The sequence below is a fragment of the Sphaerodactylus townsendi genome, linkage group LG02, assembly GCF_021028975.2.
Source record: "Sphaerodactylus townsendi isolate TG3544 linkage group LG02, MPM_Stown_v2.3, whole genome shotgun sequence".
Classification (NCBI taxonomy): domain Eukaryota; kingdom Metazoa; phylum Chordata; class Lepidosauria; order Squamata; family Sphaerodactylidae; genus Sphaerodactylus; species Sphaerodactylus townsendi.
In genome coordinates, this window is record NC_059426.1 from 89,205,001 (window position 1) to 89,224,133 (window position 19,133).

Consider the following 19,133-nt stretch of genomic DNA (forward strand, 5'->3'; position numbering starts at 1 on the left):
TAAGATTTTGAGCACCACTTTATTCACATGAGAAATTGATGCGATGGTCCAATATAAGAACATAAGAACATAAGAACAAGCCAGCTGGATCAGACCAGAGTCCATCTAGTCCAGCTCTCTGCTACTCGCAGTGGCCCACCAGGTGCCTTTGGGAGTTCACATGTAGGATGTGAAAGCAATGGCCTTCTGCGGCTGTTGCTCCCGAGCACCTGGACTGTTAAGGCATTTGCAATCTCAGATCAAAGAGGATCAAGATTGGTAGCCATAAATTGACTTCTCCTCCATAAATCTGTCCAAGCCCCTTTTAAAGCTATCCAGGTTAGTGGCCATCACCACCTTCTGTGGCAGCATATTCCAAACACCAATCACACGTTGCGTGAAGAAGTGTTTCCTTTTATTAGTCCTAATTCTTCCCCCCAGCATTTTCAATGAATGCCCCTGGTTCTAGTATTGTGAGAAAGAGAGAAAAATTTCTCTCTGTCAACATTTTCTACCCCATGCATAATTTTAAAGACTTCAATCATATCCCCCCTCAGACGTCTCCTCTCCAAACTAAAGAGTCCCAAACGCTGCAGCCTTTCCTCATAAGGAAGGTGCTCCAGTCCCTCAATCATCCTCGTTGCCCTTCTCTGCACTTTTTCTATCTCTTCAATATCCTTTTTGAGATGTGGTGACCAGAACTGAACACAGTACTCCAAGTGTGGTCGCACCACGGCTTTATATAAGGGCATGACAATCTTTGCAGTTTTATTATCAATTCCTTTCCTGATTATCCCCAGCATAGAGTTTGCCTTTTTCACAGCTGCCATACATTGAGTTGACATTCCCATGGAACTATCAATTAAGACGCCCAAATCCCTTTCCTGGCAATCCCTTTCCTGGCAATAGTTGCTGTAGTCTTGGGATCTTTTTTCTTTTTTGAGGAATGGAATGTAAATAGACCATTACTGGTCTGGTCATTGTTTTATTTTCCATATTTTTGGGTGTATTTTTGTCAAGAATTTGATGAATTCTTTCTGTGGCTTGGAATAACTCTATAGATATCCCATCTGCTCCTGGTAATTTGTTACTCCCAATTGCTCTCACTTTCCCAATTGCTCTCAATCAGCTTTCTAAATGCAGATTCTTCTTCAAAAGATTATTTTTGGAAGAAGGTCATACTTTCATTTCTTCTTTGTAGTTCTCACATTTTCTTTATTTTGTTCCCACCTTTTCTTTATCCTGTTCAATCAGTGTATTCCCATGTTGACTTTTCATCATGCATAACTGTGCTTTAAATTTCCCTTTGATTTCTTGGATTTTGTGGAACAAATCTCTTGTTCTTTCTTTTGTTGTTGTTCTCTTCTGTTTCTTTACACTGGTTATTATAATAGTTCTCTTTGTCTCTGCATGTGAATCCCTGTAATGCTGAATTTAGACTTTTGATTCTGTTTCTCTCACCTTTTACTTTTGCTTTTCATTTATCTTAAACAATTTTAAAAGTTCCTCTGTCATCTATCAAGGTTTTTTATTTCTTTTGGCTACAGGAATAGTCTTTGCATATTCTTCCTAAATAATATTTCTACTTTCAAACCATAGTTCTTTTGGTTTTCATTCTCTTGAACTTAGTAATGCAAATCTGTTCTTTATATGGGCTTTAAAGTCTTCAGGAATGTTGCTTATATTTTATTCTAGCACTGAATGTTCTGGTGTGTTTTTTCAGCTTTAGTCTCAATATTAACAGTCCGTGGTCTGTGCCACTGTCAGCTCCTGGTCTTGTTTTAGCAGAGAGAATAGAGTTTCTCCATCTTCTCTTTCCAAGTATGTAATCTACTTGTTTTCTATATTGACCATCCATGTGATGTCTATGTATACAATTATCTATTTGGTTGCTTGAAACCTGTAGGACTATTTATAACCACATTCTGATTATATTTCAGGTATTTCAGCATTTCTCTCTCCTTCCTTAATTAGATGTTCTCCAGTCACCTACTGTATTTTAGGTGTTTGACAGTTTAACAGAAAAGTCATCAGTAGTGTATGTCAAATTGTAAATAGAGTTTACTCTATTTATGTTAGTTATAAAGAAAAGAGATCTACTTCATATTAAAGTGAATGTATCTGAAATTGTTAATTACAATATGAATGGTAAAGAAGGAGGACTTTGTGCACACAGGAGTGTACTAGATGAGCTCACCAGGCAAGTCAGCCACTTGGCAGAGGAGATAGAAGACCCCAAACCAACAGGATACATATAGTCATAGGCCTGCCGTGGATTTAAAGGCCTGCCTAGGGTTTAATGTATCCTGTAATATAATTGTTGCATTATAGAGGTACATACTAAAGAAGGCAGTTATATTAAGTACTATTGTTTAGTAATTTTTTTCTTTATAAGGAGTGTTTTTGTTGGTCATGTCATCCCTGAACATTTAAGCTACTGTAGATTTTTTTTTATTTTGCAGTGATTTTTTCTGCTGTGTGTTTGTGTGTGTGCCTTGCTGATGTTAGAACTAACAAAGTGAACAAAGTTGATTAACCTGTTTTCAGGTTAAGCATTCATCAAGCTTGATTCTTTCGCTGTATCTATATATATAAAAATCTAAACGTGTGTTTGTCCCTGATGGTCTCCCTCAGAAGCTGCTGGACGGATCGCCCCCAAATTTTCACAGGATGTTCCTCCCTGTTGTGGGCAGGTAATTGGACCTTCAAATCGCCGAAAGTCCATACCTGAGCCAGGTGAAACGTCTTTTTCCTGGCGCACCAGGCCATGAAGCTGGCTGTGTTTAACTGTTACCCTTAGAATGTTCGTGCAGCACGTCTGTGGCCTGAGGGGTTGGTATGAGGGCTTAGAATGTTCGCGCAGATGGGCAGAGATGAGCAGTGAAAATAGTAAATAGGTAATACTGTTAGGTAATACGAGTGGAAGTGAAACACATACACACTTTGCCATGTGAGATGTCAGGTGGGGTCCCCCCCCCTCACATGCTGGTAACTTTCACTCTCTGTGCCTCACCCACTGCTACCACACAATACACATCCAGCTCATCCGCGCACACCTCAATCTGCCCTCCCTCACATCCAACCACCACTTACCCACTTCCTCACCCACATTCGCCACAGCTCTCTTTTACTAAAAGTGAGCTGGAGTTTGCCTTTTTCTTCTAAGAAAATCTGCAGGGTAGGGGCAAACCAACACTACCAGCTCCGCTTCTTTTGCACGTGGCCCTTTAAGAACCCAGGGAGCTGGCCTCGATCTGAGCGCCTCACCACCCTGCCTCTGCTGCCTGACTGGAATAGCCTGCTTGCCCCAGTTCTGCCTTACCCAAGCCAGGACTGTGCGTGTCAACTAGCCTCATGGACAGTGGGATTCACACTCTGGACAGTTCCGTTGTGGAATGGAAAGGGTTACCTTATACTAAAAAAACAAGACAGCACCATATAACAATGTGCATTGAAAAGGGAAAGAGGGATTCTATTTGACCACCCCAAAAGGCTATGCTGGGGATCATTGGACCTGCATGGACATCTGTGTGGGTTGTGAACTGTGATGAGAAGGACAATTGTCACAACAACGTGTGGCCGGGCCCGCTAGTTATAAATAAGAGTTTTCTAAGTGTTATCTAAAGTTTTTTTCTAAACATCCGAGTGCTTTGTAGAAATGTGCTTTTTTTAGTTGGTAATTTTGTCTTTTTGGAACTGATAGATCTTTAATGGATTATAGTTGAGTTTGATGAGGTCTTTCAAGTTCAGAGCCCCGCAAGAGAAAATTCTGCCATGGTGGGGATCATGATAGCAGAATTTGAGCGGGGCTACTTAGAGTAGAACTAGTGGTCTTGTACAGCAACACTCCCACCTTCACGAAGTAAACTCCACACAGCTTTGTCATTCATAAGAAGGCTTTTATCATTCAGTTGCTCTATGTACAAGTAACTATATACAACGAAGAATATTCAGCAGACAATCAAAGTGCTTCGCCTAACACCTGTTTCCCAAAGGAACACTGAACCAGTATCATACAAGTGCTTTTATACAAGACTCAACCAATCATGTTAAAGGTCACTTGGAACAGGTAAGAACCGGTTTGTCAGCTCAGTCTCATGCTGACTCATGCTGGATAGGATATGGACACTTTAACTATCATGACAGATCATTCTTCCTACAGTTCTGCTGCCCTGGGCCACCAGTCTTAATACCCATCTGCTACCTCTGCCCATTGTTCCTTCCTTGTGCTGACGTTGCTTCTAGTTTGCCAGTTTTTCAGTCTTGCCAGGTTGATGGTGCAGGATAGCTTCTAGTGATTGTGGTGAATGTTCCATGCAAATTATTGTGTTAGAGCATTCACAAGCAAGGAGCTCTCTGCCTTGTATATCTCCTCCAGCAAGGTAGGATAAAGAGCTAATTTTTACTCAACTTATGGGTATCTGTGTCACAGTGGTTTGAGGAAGAGATGAAAAGGTCAACCACAAATCAGATCAGAAGAACAGAGACCATGCAATTATTGTGAAGCAATGAAAGCTATGCATGCTCTTCTCAGGTGCAGAAATCTTCCATCAGAAAAATTGAAAAAGTCTTGTGGGAAAAAAACAAAAACCTCCTCCACTGAATGTTGTTGGGGGTTTTTCCCCTCAGGCCTTCACTTCTATCCAGAAGTGATACTGAAGGGAAACTGGTGAACATTTATTGTTGTATTTAAACTGTCTTTGGTTTTTTTAGCCCCATTGTAAACACACTTCCTTGGAAATTTCACCTTGGTATCTTAGGCTCACAGCCTTCATAATAGAATGCAGTCTTTGGCCACTAGATGGCAGACGCCATCCACTAAAAGTTTTGAAGGAAAGCAAATGTAACAGATTATTTCCTTTGTATGTGACTGTGGTCTTTTGCCATATATGCTGTTAGATGATCAAAATGAAGCGTAAAAAAAGTTTCCTAAACTTGTGAATGTATCAAAATTTTAATACATATAAACAGTAATAGTGGAAAAATGTTAGCAAGTTTCCACCTTTTATTAGCAAGCCTTTATTGGCATAGAATTTCATGTAAACAATGTTTTGTTTCTTGATGGTATTGTTTGTATTATTATTGTTGAAAATTAATTTTTAAAACTTTTAAATGGTACTTTACAAAACTTTTTAATGTGTTTAGCAACTAAAAATAATCTGTAGAAATTTTGACCAAGCAGGATTCAGAAAAATTATAGAAAATGTAGGGGCGGAGAAAGGAGAGCATCACATGACTGGGTGGTCAAGGAAACTAATGTTGGCTACTAGTTACTTTTTCTTAAAATGTGAAAGATGACAGGTATTACCAGATAGTGGGGGGGATGGAGCACATTAACTGTTATGTCTGGTACTCACGTCAGTTAGAATGGCTTCATATGCAATGTTTTGCAAAATGTTCTCTCATTTTCTATTAAAATGGCTTTTTAAAACAAGTAAGTGTTTTTGCAGCAAAAATTATAACCAGACAACACAAATAACCTCTCAACAAGTAAAAAGAAAAATTCCAGCCATTGCACGGTCTAAAACAGTCCTCCGTGTATAGCTTGAGTCCATGGTTTCAGAAGTATTCGCAACTCCATATTTCCATACATTATGTTAGACTCAGTTTGGAGAGGTAGTGCACCCCTTAATCCAAATACAGCAAACTTTTAAACAAAGATATTTTCAAGTGTATATATTATTCAATACTAGCAGTCATTTTTCACCAATTGTTCTCTAACAAAAGGGTTGCTGAGAGTTTAGCCAGCTATTCTAACACTTTATTTGATAACATTTTCTCATATTACAGCCATAGAATGAATTACAAAAAAGGAGAGACTACTTTTCAATTCTTCTATCAGAAATGGCTTGTTGGCAGTCTTTAAAATACAGAAAATCCATCTTCCCTTGATTCAAAGAGAGATAAAGTATGGTCATGACCTCCATCACGTTTCCCTTGACGGCATCTGTTTACTGGCTAGGAAATCCTTATTGACCATTATGCTCATGGGAATTCAGCAAAATGTGTAGAATTCCATTCTATATAGTCACAACCCTCTAACAAAAAATCTTCTAACAGACACTTGCATCCCTTAGACATCAAGTTCATCTTTCTTCCTACTAGAAAATCGTAGTTCTTCTATCAGTTTATAAAAATATGTGGGGTTTCCCACCCTTACCTTGCTTTTGGAAATTTATTGTTCAGCTCATTTCTGAAATATTTCTGGTCCACAAGTCCTTTGGGGATAATGGCATCACAGGAAATACAATAATCTGTTTTCCAATAGCAATACAGTAGGCCAGGGGTTTCCAGCCTTTTTGAGCCTGCACGCATATTTGGAATTCTGACATGCTGAGGTTCAGGAAGCCCTCAAGCCGAATTGGTCAAAATCACCCACCCATTCATGCAGAGAGGCTTAAGCTCCCATTGTAACTTTGCTACTGAGTTAACTAATCCCATTGGCTTTTGGTGAGGCTGGCCGTGGATTGGCTGCCCCCTTGTGAGGCCCTGCCATGGTTTGTCATCTCTGGCAGTGCCCACACTGGTTTCATCTTTGGGTGCTGCCAGCCCCTCCCAGCCTTAAGACCGGCCTTAAGACTGGGTGCCACCAATATGGGTTATACTGTTATTATTGGAACTGATGCTGCATACTGAACTTTAAATGTTTTTAGTTGTTTTTTAAGTAATTTATTGGTCTTTATTGTATTGTGAACCACCTAGAGCCCTTTGGGGATGAGGCAGTCTATGAAATCTAATAGATGATGATGATGATGATGATGATGATGATGATGATGATGATGATGATGGCATGGTGGTTACAGCAACAAAATGCCATAGAGTCTACCCCCAAAATAGCCAGTTTCTCCAGGGCAACTGATCTCTGTTACCTGGAGATTGTTTGAGTTATGGGAGATCTCTAGACACCACCTAAGCTCAGTAATGTCTACTCTAATTTGTGGTGACTTTTTCTCAGGTTTGTACAAATGATGCATTAATTAATTTATTTATAGCTTGCCTTTATTGGGACTTGAAGCAGTTTGGAACATCATTCCTCCATTTTCTCACAACCACCGCCACCACCCTATGTGGTAGGTTAAGTTGAGAGCATGGGACTGGGTCAAGGCCACCCAGCAAGCTTCCCTGGTAGAATTAGGAATTCAGACCTGAGTCTCCCAGGATCCTAGTCCAGATCACCTTCCAGCGCACCTGGTTGTCCTTGAGAATGTCTGCACCAAGTCGGACGGCTTCACAACCAATCACTACTTGGTGTCAATATATGTTGCCATTGATGGTTAGGCTTCTGAGTTTCTCACCATCAAGCACTTGCCACTGATCTGGCTAGTCTTCATAGCAAGTCTTGGTCCCCCATGGAGCTGTGCTTGTTTTGCCTGAGCTTGGTCCTCACAGTATCCCTTCGGCTTCATTACATCATCACAGGTCATGGCTCATAAGTTTAAGGTCAACTGCTTTTAGTCTCTTCATTCAAAAATTACTGGGCATCAGTCACTTCAGGGGTTGCTGATGCCAGGGTCTTCCTGCAGCCATTTTTTTTGGATTTATATCCCCCCTTTCTCTCCTGCAGGAGACTCAAAGGGGCTGACAATCTCCTTGCCCTTCCCCCCTCACAACAAACACCCTGGGAGGTAGGTGGGGCTGATTCATGTGGGCACATTGCAGAACTGATTCATGTGGGCACATTATTCTTAGTTAGACCAACTCCACAAGGGACTCTCCATTCTTCAGTCAGTGATTAAATCTCTATCCTGATGGGAATCCCTGGAAAATTTATTGCAAGGGGTCCCTACGGGGGTCATGGAATTCGATATCCAGATGCCTCCCTTTTGAAGTTCAGTCTCATCGGCTATGGCCACCTTCTGAGAGGTTCTGTCATATCAGCCTTTTACAGTTAAGAGCATTAAGGTGTGATTTTGTTTCACCTGCAGATATGTTGGTCAGAAAGAGCATCCTGATTATGACAGGCAATATAACCACCAAATACTACATAAACAAGCAGGGTGGAAGGGTCTGAATGCATCTATACAAAGAGGCATCATGAATTTGGCACTGGGCTAACTGTCACCATGTTTCACTGTCAGCAATCCACATTGTGGGCTGGCACAACATAATGGCAAACTCTCTAAGGAGAGACATAGCTCTCCAGAAAGACTGGTCCCTAAATCCATCTTATCTAACAGATCTATTCAGATTGTGGGACCAGCCAGAAGCAGATCTGTTCACTTCAAGATAGAATATCAAGTGCCCGAACTACAGTTCCTGAGTGTGTGTAGGCAGAGGATCACTAGGGAATGCCTTCCAATTCATGTGGAACATTTCGGTACATGTTCCCACCCTTTGCTCTCCTGAGCAAGATAGTAGTGATAGTAGACACATGCATTTTAGTCGCCCTGTTCTGGAGCAGACGTCCATGGTTTCCTGTTCTTCGAATAATATCGAAAAGGGTAACCTATACCTTCCCACCAGCCCACAACCTCCTGAAAGTGGGATATCTGTGTCACCATGACTTTCCCCATTCTGGCCAACAGCCTGGCTCATTCTTTACTGAATAAATGGCCTCTAAGGATGAAGGAGGTGTTACTGGCCTCATGGAAACAGTTCACGAGGGACTCTTCTACAAGTGAAACAGGTTTGTGGCGTTGGCACAAAATAAGCAAATTGCTCCAGAGATGGGAACATTGACAGGTTTTGAATACCTACTCTATCTAAATGACTCTGGACTGCATCTATTAAAATTCATTTGTCAGCAATATTTGCATTCCACGCTGGGGTTGGCTCATCATCCATTTTTTCTCACCCCTTTGCAAAGAGATTGCTCAAAGGTCTCCAGAACCTCCACCCCCCATCAAACAGCTTACACCCCCCCCCCCGTGGAGCTTGATGTTAGTGTTGACATGGCTCTTGAAGAAACCGTTTGAGCCTATAGCAAAGTGTGATTTGGCCCTTCTGTCCTATAAGAAGGCTTTCCTGGTGGTCATTACATTGACTATGTGGGTTTGGATATACAGGCTTCACAAAATTTCATACTGGCGAAGTGGTGCTTCGGCCTAGCATTGAACACCCCTCTAAAGTCATTTCCACCTTTCATATGAGTCAGGGCATCACATTACCTGTTTTTTTTGCCCAGTCTCCCTTGACTCCAGCTGAGAGGGCATTTCATTCCTTGGACTTACATAGGGCATTGTTGTTCTGCATCAATCGTACAGCATACTTCTTCAAAGACAATAATCTTTTTATTTGCTTCTCTGGTGCCTGCAAAGGGCATAAGGTGTCATCACAGACTCTCTCTAAATGGGTTACAAAGGCGATAACTACAGCATACCAAACTGCCAAAGTCTTGTACCCTCTCACCCTCCAGGCCCATTTTACGAGGGCACAGGTCACACTGGCCATGTGACGTTCCAATGTTGGTATTCTGGAGATCTGCAGAACAGCCACATGGTCCTCCCTGATAACCTTCATCAAACATTACTCAGATGGTGTTGACGCATGTTGGGATGCTGCTGTGGGGAGAACAATGTTGCAGGGATTATTCAAATAGACAGCCTCATGTCCACCTCCAAGGTGATTGCTGTTCTCTCAATGTGCACAGAATACCCATGAAGTCTGTGACTGTAGTTCATGGAGTGGGTTTCTGGGCAGGCACATATCGCTCCCTCCTACCATGGGCTACTAACAGAATACTGCACTGCATGCTCTCTGTTGATGTGTCTCCAGCCATGGTAGTGATAGAAGAACTGGAGAGGCACTTCTCCCCCTCCCCACACGTGACCATTTAGGCAGGAAAGTTCCCACCTTGATGAGTAGGGTAGGGGGAGTGAATGCTCCTTAAAGGGATAATTAAACAAAATTCTTTTTAGTCATTCCAACGCTGGCCTGCACAAGTGCAGTCCCACTGTGTGCAGGCACAGAAACCTGGTTAACTATAGTTACAGGTATGTGCAATGCTGTATTTCTGTGTGTGATCAGAGATCCTTGCAGAGTGCCTTGGTCAAAAATTCTATCAGATGCATGATGGAGGCTACCTACTTGCCCTGCACTATGTGAGAACGACTGTCAAAATAAACTGTAACCGAGATGCTAAAAAGGGTGTGAGGGGAGAAATAAGGCCAAAAAAAGAGAAATTGTAGGGAGAATACTGGTTGCGGTGGGTTTTCTGGGCTGTGTGGCTGTGGTCTGGTGGATCTTGTTCCTAACGTTTCGCCTGCATCTGCGGCTGGCATCTTCAGAGGTGTATCACAGATTTCTCTCTGTGATACACCTCTGAAGATGCCAGTCACAGATGCAGGCGAAATGTTAGGAACAAGATCCACCAGACCATGGCCACACAGCCCGGAAAAACCACCACAACCAGTTGAATCTGGCCGTGAAAGCCTTCGACAATACAATGGGGAGAATAGATTTTCTTTAAGTCACCTTGGTGGGGATGGGGAATTGTTCATAGCCCTTCACCAGGGCAAATGTTGGTTGCAGATGTCTGTTAGATTTTGAAACAATTGCATGCAGATTAGAGAAACCATTTCATTGACCTGTGCCTGCTGGTATAAAATGCTGAACATAGCTTATCAAAGAATGCTGTGGTGGTTGAGCAGAGGTTTGCTTGTGAGAATTCACAACAGATTGTGCAGATGTTTGCATGACTGGTACAAAAATTTCGACCTTCTTACATAATACTACTTGCTGTCCCATTCAGGAAAACAAAAGGCAGATTCTACTTGAAATGTAACCACTATTTTTCTTCCATTCCTATTGTTCCTTGCTCAAAGCTGCTCAGGATCAACACACCCATGGAAGAGTCGAAACCAACAGCTCTGGCTGTAGACTTGTCTGCAAGGAGAGGGATGATTTGGCTATTTCTTTCTTCTTTTGAATCAGATTTCTTATTCCCATTAGCAATACACTGGCTTTAAGAGATTGCTTATTCATGCTCTAGGAATGTAATATTTACTCAAAACAATTTTTATTTGCCTTGGCTTCCTGTTGGTGCCATGAAACAACAGCCAATATGAAATGCTTATATAGCTAACATGTGCATCTGAGTCATATTTATTATTTTTGTGCTTGCCGCCCCCTGCGTCCCCGTGCATGTTTTTGTTGTTTGGTACAATCAAGTGGGACTTAAGACTGGAGCACGTCTTAAGCACAGCCTGTCTCTGGAATCTGCTGAGATCTGCCATGTTCCATATTTAGACTTTATGGGTGGATAGCTAGGTGGGAGCCAACTTTTTATGCCATTACATCACACAAATCAAGTGCTTCAGGATTTAGGGTCCAAGACAATTAATGAAGAGCAGCTGCTTAAATCTAAATCATGACAGTGAAGTAATTATTAATAAAACAGGCTTTATTTACAGCAGGATAATCTCATGAATTAAACATATCACTCTTTTAAAGATATTTGAAAAAAAGATTAATGTTTATGAAGGGAAGGCCCAACAAAGCTCTAGTTAACTGATTGTACTCAAATTAAATTTACTGATTGTACTCAAATGAATACATCTCTGTATTCATCAAATGTGTCATGCAGGGCTTAAGATGGCAAAATTGCTTCTTTCTTGGCGTGTAAAAGAGATGATCAAAAAGTGACTTGCAGATATGAGACTGAACAGGTTTAGACTCCGATCCAAGCCGAACCTGTCTAGAACAGAAACTGAATTTTCGTACCTGCATGGTAATGGAATCCAATCTAATCAGAACATTACCAGCTGCACTTTACCATAACAATGAACATCTATTCACATTTTTCCAGTTTTTAATAAAAAGAATGCATAGTATGCCCAGGTTTTCCTATTTTTCTTTCTTGATTTATAAATTCCAAAGTTCTTCAATATCTGCAAAGCAGGTGCAAGATTTAAAAAAATTAACCATAGATATAGTGTTTATCACTGCTTCTCAGACTATAATTAAAGTTCCTTCATCCAGAGTGTACAAGGAGAACTGAAGAGTGGATAATGTTATATTTCCAAATTCCTGGGCTGCATAATGTCTCCCTATATTGCACTCCCAATGTTATGCTCCAGTTGTTCAATCTTCCTGGTGGTGTTTTACTGCTGAACTGTTTGCCGTCCTTCCCCTTACTGGGCAGGAGGGATTCTGTTATGAGGTTAAAAGGAAGTGGAAGATAAGCTTGAGCTTTTGGAATCTGAAAATTTTCATGTTGGATGAAATCTACTAGGAACTCCAGTAGAAACAATACAGCAAGGTGATCTAAGGGCCAAAGTAGATGTGATACTGTTCTCCTGGCTACCTAAGGATGCCAATGCCACTTTAAAGTGACTTAAAAATGCCATGAGGGCTTGACCCACAGTGTGGAGGGCTGAGACTGTTAAGAACATAAGAACATAAGAACTAGCCTGCTGGATCAGACCAGAGTCCATCTAGTCCAGCATTCTGCTACTCGCAGTGGCCCACCAGGTGCCTTTGGGAGCTCACATGCAGGATGTGAAAGCAATGGCTTTTCTCTAAAGATGTGAAGGTCTACTTCACCCATAATTATTTTTGCACTGCTCTTTCCCTGTGAGAAAGAAAGCTCAATGAAGCTTTTCCATGGTCAATTTCCTCTTGAGGAAAGAGCACCAGACACTTATAGTGACTTTGCAAAAGTCTGATTACTTCTACATATCCTGTTGGGTATTGTAGGGGTTCAAATCAAGGACTTGCAATTTTAAATTAACCACAATATTGGTCCCAAAGTAACAGCAGTAGCGTCCAAATCCATAAACTGCTTCTGCCAACTGGAAGCTCGTTGGCCACTTTGTTAGCCAGTTCCCAGCTGAAAAAACTCTTCCCTTGTTCAGTTTCCTGGAACAAAATCTTTCGCCTTAAACCAGCAGTGGAGAAGTTTACGAACAGCCTGGTATGTCAGGCAGGCGTGATACACATTCTAGATACTTAGAGCAGCTTGTCAGAGTTCTAAGCTGCAACATAAAAGGAAAGCCTTTTTAAAACATTATCATATGCTGTTTGTACATCAAAACATGGTAAAAATAAGCATGTGACTTCTAAAAATGTGACTTCTTTGAACAGGTTTGTTCATTTTTGCAGCTTTTGCTGTATATACCTTGGTTTATGTAGCTTCTTGGAATTTGAAATTAGATTTCCTCAGTCTATAATTCTCCTTCCAAATGGAACTGCAGCAAACAAAAAAATGTGATGCTCTGCAAGTTAATTGCAGATTTTCTAGAAGAGAAGGCTGGCTCAGTTCCTTGAATACATGAGGACAGAAATGCTGGCAGGCGTTACGGGCTTGTATCCAAGGATGCAATAAATTAATTAATGCAATGACTTGAGGGCGCTTCCATCTTCATAAAGGTGGTGATGGCAGATTTTGATGAATACCACCCCCCCCCTTCCTGCTACAAACTAAAAAAATGTTTGTTGTTCTTAGAGTCCTAAGGGTCTCTTGATGCCCAGGAATAGAATGTATGAAAATTCAGTACGCTGCAGCGGGAGGAAAATGGAAAAGCCATGCTCTACAAATGGATCTTGCTCCATATAAATGACTGCTCCCTCAATGTACTGAATACAAATACTGTTTGCTCAAAGCAGATGACTGTGTGGAGGAACAGACTGTCAAATTTCATTCATTTAGATACTGGAAGCTTAGAAAAGCCCCGCAGCCATCCTATGTTTCCAGCTGGCAGTGTGTCCCCTTTCTCTTACTTCTGGAGTATACCAGTTTGTCTCTGGGTAATAACTGTTCCTACCAACAAAGCTGAAAGAGTATCTTCTGTTGGAAGATACTCTAGTGCTCTGAATGTGCACTGCCATTTAAAGGCTTTGTGACTTGCCATATCTCCTGCTTCACTCACAGTACCCAGCACAGGGACCATCTATTGTACTTTCGCTCTTTCACGCTATCATGCTCATGGGATGGTGAGCTTATCTGCTGCCCCTCCCCTTTATTGCTCTTTGGAAAGTGGGACTAAATAGGTGACATGTGGGCTTTTTCGCACACACTGTTTGTTGCAGATCTAACATGTGAGGTCGTTGCTGTTTCACACATTTTTTGCACACACTTAAGCCGAAATGTGTCCCGACCCCCCATCTGTCGCCCATTTGAGCCTTTACCTCAGATTTTTCCTGTCGCTCGATGCTTGTGCAACTTTCTGGGATAAAATGGATTCCCTCCACATTCCAGTGCCTATGTGCAAAACGCAACGCGAATGAGCAACTTTTAAGAATCACGCCCCCGCGGTGATGCAATTTCTCCCAGCCAATCAGAAGGTGCCAGGCAATTGCTGATGCGGATGCAGATTTTTAAATTTTTTTTCCATCTCACTTGCCTCCCCCAGTTCATGGCGGTCGGTCATGCATAAGATTGCTCTGCTCATCAACTTATCTGGTGATGAAATCTAAAATGTGTACAATAACAGAGAGCTCCAGAGCTCAATAACTCAGCCACACTTTGGGGAAAGTGGGGGGGGGATTTACTCTTCTGTCTTTTCAGCATCAGCGGTCAGCCACACTTTGGGGCTAGTGGGGTGAGAAGCGGAATCAAAACAAGCGAGACACGCCTTTCCTTCCCTGGGCTGGCGCTCTTTCCCGCGGCCTGGCGGCGGTGGGGTGTATGCGGCTGGGCTGGAGGGGGAGAGGCAGAGCCCAGCTTGCTCGCTGCTCTGCCGCCGCCTAACAATGGGGCTGCACTAAGCCACCATGGTGCTGGTGGGAGCAGCAGCAGGGAAAGTAGCAACAGCCGCCACCAGCTTCCTGCTGAGATCCACTCTTCCTCCTCCTCCCTTGGCGATGCCGAACCAGAAGAGTGACAAGGGCAAGAAGAACAAGCGCGCCAACAGCAGCGGGGACGAGAAAATGGAGCCCTGGCAGCGGCGGCAGCTGGGGCAGCAGCGGGCACCATAGGAGCCCTGGGCGTGGTGGCCGCTGTAGGAGGGAGCGGGCCCATGGAAGCTGCAGGAGGCAATGGAAGTGCGGGCAGAGCGGCGGCTGCGATGGGCTCAGCTTCGGCTGACGCCAGAAACGTTAAGTCAAAGGGGAAGGGGAGGGGAGGGCCTGGCCGAGTAGGACAGGGTAGCCAATAGGAAGAGTGGAGTGTCATCATCTCATTGCCACATCACAGTGTGAGCACATACAAACAACATGCCCAGGGACGGCACAGCAGCCAATCAGGACTTCCGTTTGTATTGCATTCCACGGCAATGCAAACCACAGGGGGTTCTGGAGCAAGAAGAAGATCCATATCAACTGAGTGATGTGTGAATGATGTCGAGCGACAAAACTGAAACAAAAAGGTCAGGATGTCAATGCGGATTGCATTAATTCCAGAGCAAACCTTGTGTGCGAAAAAGCCCTGTGTTTACAAAGATTAGGCTTCAAACAATTAACATTAAAAACATTTAATAAACAAAAATGAAAAGAGTATGCATGGTCTGTTCAAGCATTAGACGGAGCAAGAATAAAAAGAAATGGTGAAAACAATCAGCCCTCTAAATCCAAAAGTGTGTTCTTATCCTAAACTATGTTTAATCAGTCCATCATTATCTTTGACTCATTCCGCACATGCAGAATAATGCACTTTCAAACTGCTTTCAGTGCTCTTTGAAGCTGTGCAGAATAGCAAAATCCACTTGCAAACAGTTGTGAAAGTGGTTTGAAAACGCATTATTTTGCGTGTGCGGAAGGGGCCTTTGTTTTCAGAGTTGGAGTTATCCCATTGTCAGTTGTAATTCTAGGAAAACCCTTCATAGAGGGATGCACTTCCCTCTGTGATACACCTCTGAAGATGCCAGCCACAGATGCCGGCGAAACGTTAGGAACAAGATCTACCAGACCACAGCCACACAGCCCGGAAAACCCATCAGAACCAGTTCATGAACTCAGTTCAATTATTGTTTATTCATGGCTGGTAGCACTAAGCAGCTTGACTTTCAAGTATTTGTGCTGAATTGATTCTGAGTAGAACTACTATAGGGAGAAAGTATTGTCTAATCTGCATAAAGACATGAAGAATTGCTACATCTTGCAAGAACAACCAATTTTTTTTAACAAACATCTCCCAGAACTTGGAACCACAATTGGCCTCTTAAATTAAAAGGAACAAGAGCTTTCCAATGTAAACAAATAAATACTGCCTTGCACTGCCCTCTCATGACTTATAAAAACTGGCTTTAGATAGTTGCATTAAATTGTCTACAATAGGATATTAGAAATTAGCAGTGCAGCTTTAAACAGTTTCGCCCTTCCAAGTCCAATGGAGTGTAACTTGTTTTAGAATTGTACTGTATTTAGGAGATGGACAGAAATACATTGATAGGGTTGCCAACCTCCAGGTAGTGCCTGGGGAACTCCTGCAACTCCAGACCACAGAAAACAGTTCCCCTGAAGAAAATGGCTGCTTTGGAGGGGGCACTCTATGGCATTCTGCTTTGCTGGATTAACTCCCCAGGCTCCACCCCCAAATCGTCAGGGGTATCTCAACCTAAAACTGGCATCCCTAAGCAGTATACTTCAGAGGTCTATACATTCAGTAACCTTCCTGTTCTATAGGGTACACCAGTGAACAGATGGACTCTAATCTGGAGAATCAGGTTGGATTACCTGCTCCTCCACATGAGCAGCTGAGTCTTATTCGGTGAACTAGATTTGTTTCCCCACTCTCAAGGGTCAACAGAAAATGTCAATAATAATTTCCTTTAAAATGTTTGGAATTCAGTACTGCTACAGTTACATGACCCAGTGAAATTCATAAGATAAATTGAATCCATCTAGGACTATGTGTAGCATAAACGAAAAAAGTAAATTCTTAATGGACTGCAGCCAGTGAGCTTTAGGAAAAAGAATCCGATTTCTCTTCCACCTCCCTTCACCACCAAATTTTCTCCTTCATCTCCTTACTCTCCAAAATAAAGATAAATCTCAGAAAATGAGCCTTTCCAATGGCAGCGCTGACAGAAAGCTAACTACAGCTTCTTAAACCCAGATCCTCTAACAGCATTTATAATTCCACATTCTGTCCATGGGGTATGCTATGTTTTTACCTTGCAGACTTTACAGTTGACTTCTTACTAGTAAGGTGAAATCTGAATAATTGGTAGGTTAAAGAAAAAAAATCTGAATTCTGCTGCCAATTGCAATATTCCTTTTTCTATCCTGTTTACATTCTATTAAATACCCACCTCTCTGAGAAAATTAAGGTCCACAGTGCTTGTTTCATCAGACCAGTATTTAAAATTGCTTCTACAATAATTGTATTAAAAAGTTTTCTCCTGTTTTCTGCAAAACCTGAAAAAAAATCTTATTTTATAATAATCATAACAATTGCTTTAAACAAAAGTCCAGTGGCATCTTAAGGCTAACTAGATTTATTCTGGCATTTAGCTTTATTCTGGAGCACACATCTGATATTCATGTTTCTGATCTATTTAGTGCATATCATTTTTGTATGTATGTACATAATTCCCAGGGTTCAGAAAACCTTGCATGCATTATCTTGTTGAAATCCTTAAAACCAGGACTTTTTGTGGTGGTACTCACCAGAGGCATATTGGGGGGAAATGGTGCCTGAGGACAAGGTGCCTCCCACCCACTCCTGCCCCCCGCACTCGAGGGAGGGGCTTGGGGCAGTCTGCAGGGAGGTGGAGGGCAGGGTGCCATGGCAGATGGCCCAGGATGCAGCCTGCTGCCGTGGTGCCTGTCCAAGCTGCACCTCAGCCCTGAAGGCCTGGGGAGTGAAAGGAGGCGGCTTGGATGGGTGCCTGTCTTTATGCACCTCCCCTGCATGACCCATCTCTTTTGAGCTGGATCAGCGTGGGGGCGAAGGGTGGTTGGGGTGATTTTGCTCCCCCTGCTGGTGTGCCTGGGGACAGTTCTCCCCCGCCCTGTGGGTGGTATCCCCTGGTACTTACCAGTACTGAGAACCAGCAGTTCTACCTGGGTCTCTCACAAGTTCTATTTGGTAGAAATCAATGCAACCTTATATATGGGTACTGATATCTTTATTCTTCTTTCCAAATAAAGAACTGCTTAAAACCACAAGCTAGTATTATTACTCCATACTGCAAGGGGACGTGAGTTGAGAGATGGAGGCATGCCTAAGGCCACCAAATGAATCTGTGGCTATGGTAGCTAACTTCTGGGTGGAACCTGGTGATATCCCAGAATTACAACAGATTTCCAGGCTACAATGATCAGTTTCCCTGGAGAAATTTGATGCTTGGGAGGGTGAACTATATGGCATTAGACTCCATTGAGGTCCTTCCCTTCCCCAAACTCCCCCCTTCTCATGTCTTTACCCCCACATTTCCAGAATTTCCCAAACCAGCGTTGGCAACCTTATACATGAATGATTCTATCAACATCCTTACATGACCCATATTATGTGTTTGTAAATAATCGATGTAATATATTACATGTTTCTTAATGCTCAGGAATTTTAGGAGACTGGAAACATTAAGCTTTGAAGTGAAGTACAGAAATTTTGAGAGCGTGTGAAAATAAAAGAACAGAATCATGGAATGGTGGGAACTATTAAAAATGAATTAAAAAGAACAGTCATGCCTTAACTTTGGGATTTTTCATAACAAAGTTTATAATTTAATTCTAGTAGGTTCAGCAAACAAACGTAAGTTATTTATCATGACAGCACAAATAGAATGTGCTGTGGTGAATCACATTTCCATAGCATTTCCTGTTCATTGCCCTGCCTGAAGAGAAGGGGAATATTACACCTCTGAGCTGTACCTACTGAGTTTTCTTGCCAGGCTGTAGGGTTTTTCCCTGTTAAAGGGAAAGATTGAGACAGTTGATCACAACAATTCTACACTTCCCTCCTTCTTTCAAAATTCTTTTCACTCGTAGTGTAACAAAATTTTATATAATGACATGCACAGTACAACAGGAGGTGGTTGAGTCTTTGAATAACTGACCCCTTTAATTTTGAAATGTGTGCAGGAATTTTGAATGTAGGATTATAATGGCACATTTAAATCTTTTTGTTGGTTTTGTGCAGAGCAGGTTTTATTGTTTTTATTAATGTTTTCTGAGGTGAGCATGTATTGAAATAAACTGAACATGAACATCTTTGCTTCAGGCTTAGATTGTTGTCGGATGGATGGCAAAACACTTGCAGTTGGTATAGTGGCCAAGTGTATGAGCTGAAAAGTTTCTAGATGTTAAGCAAACTGTCTCCTGTGTTCATTAGA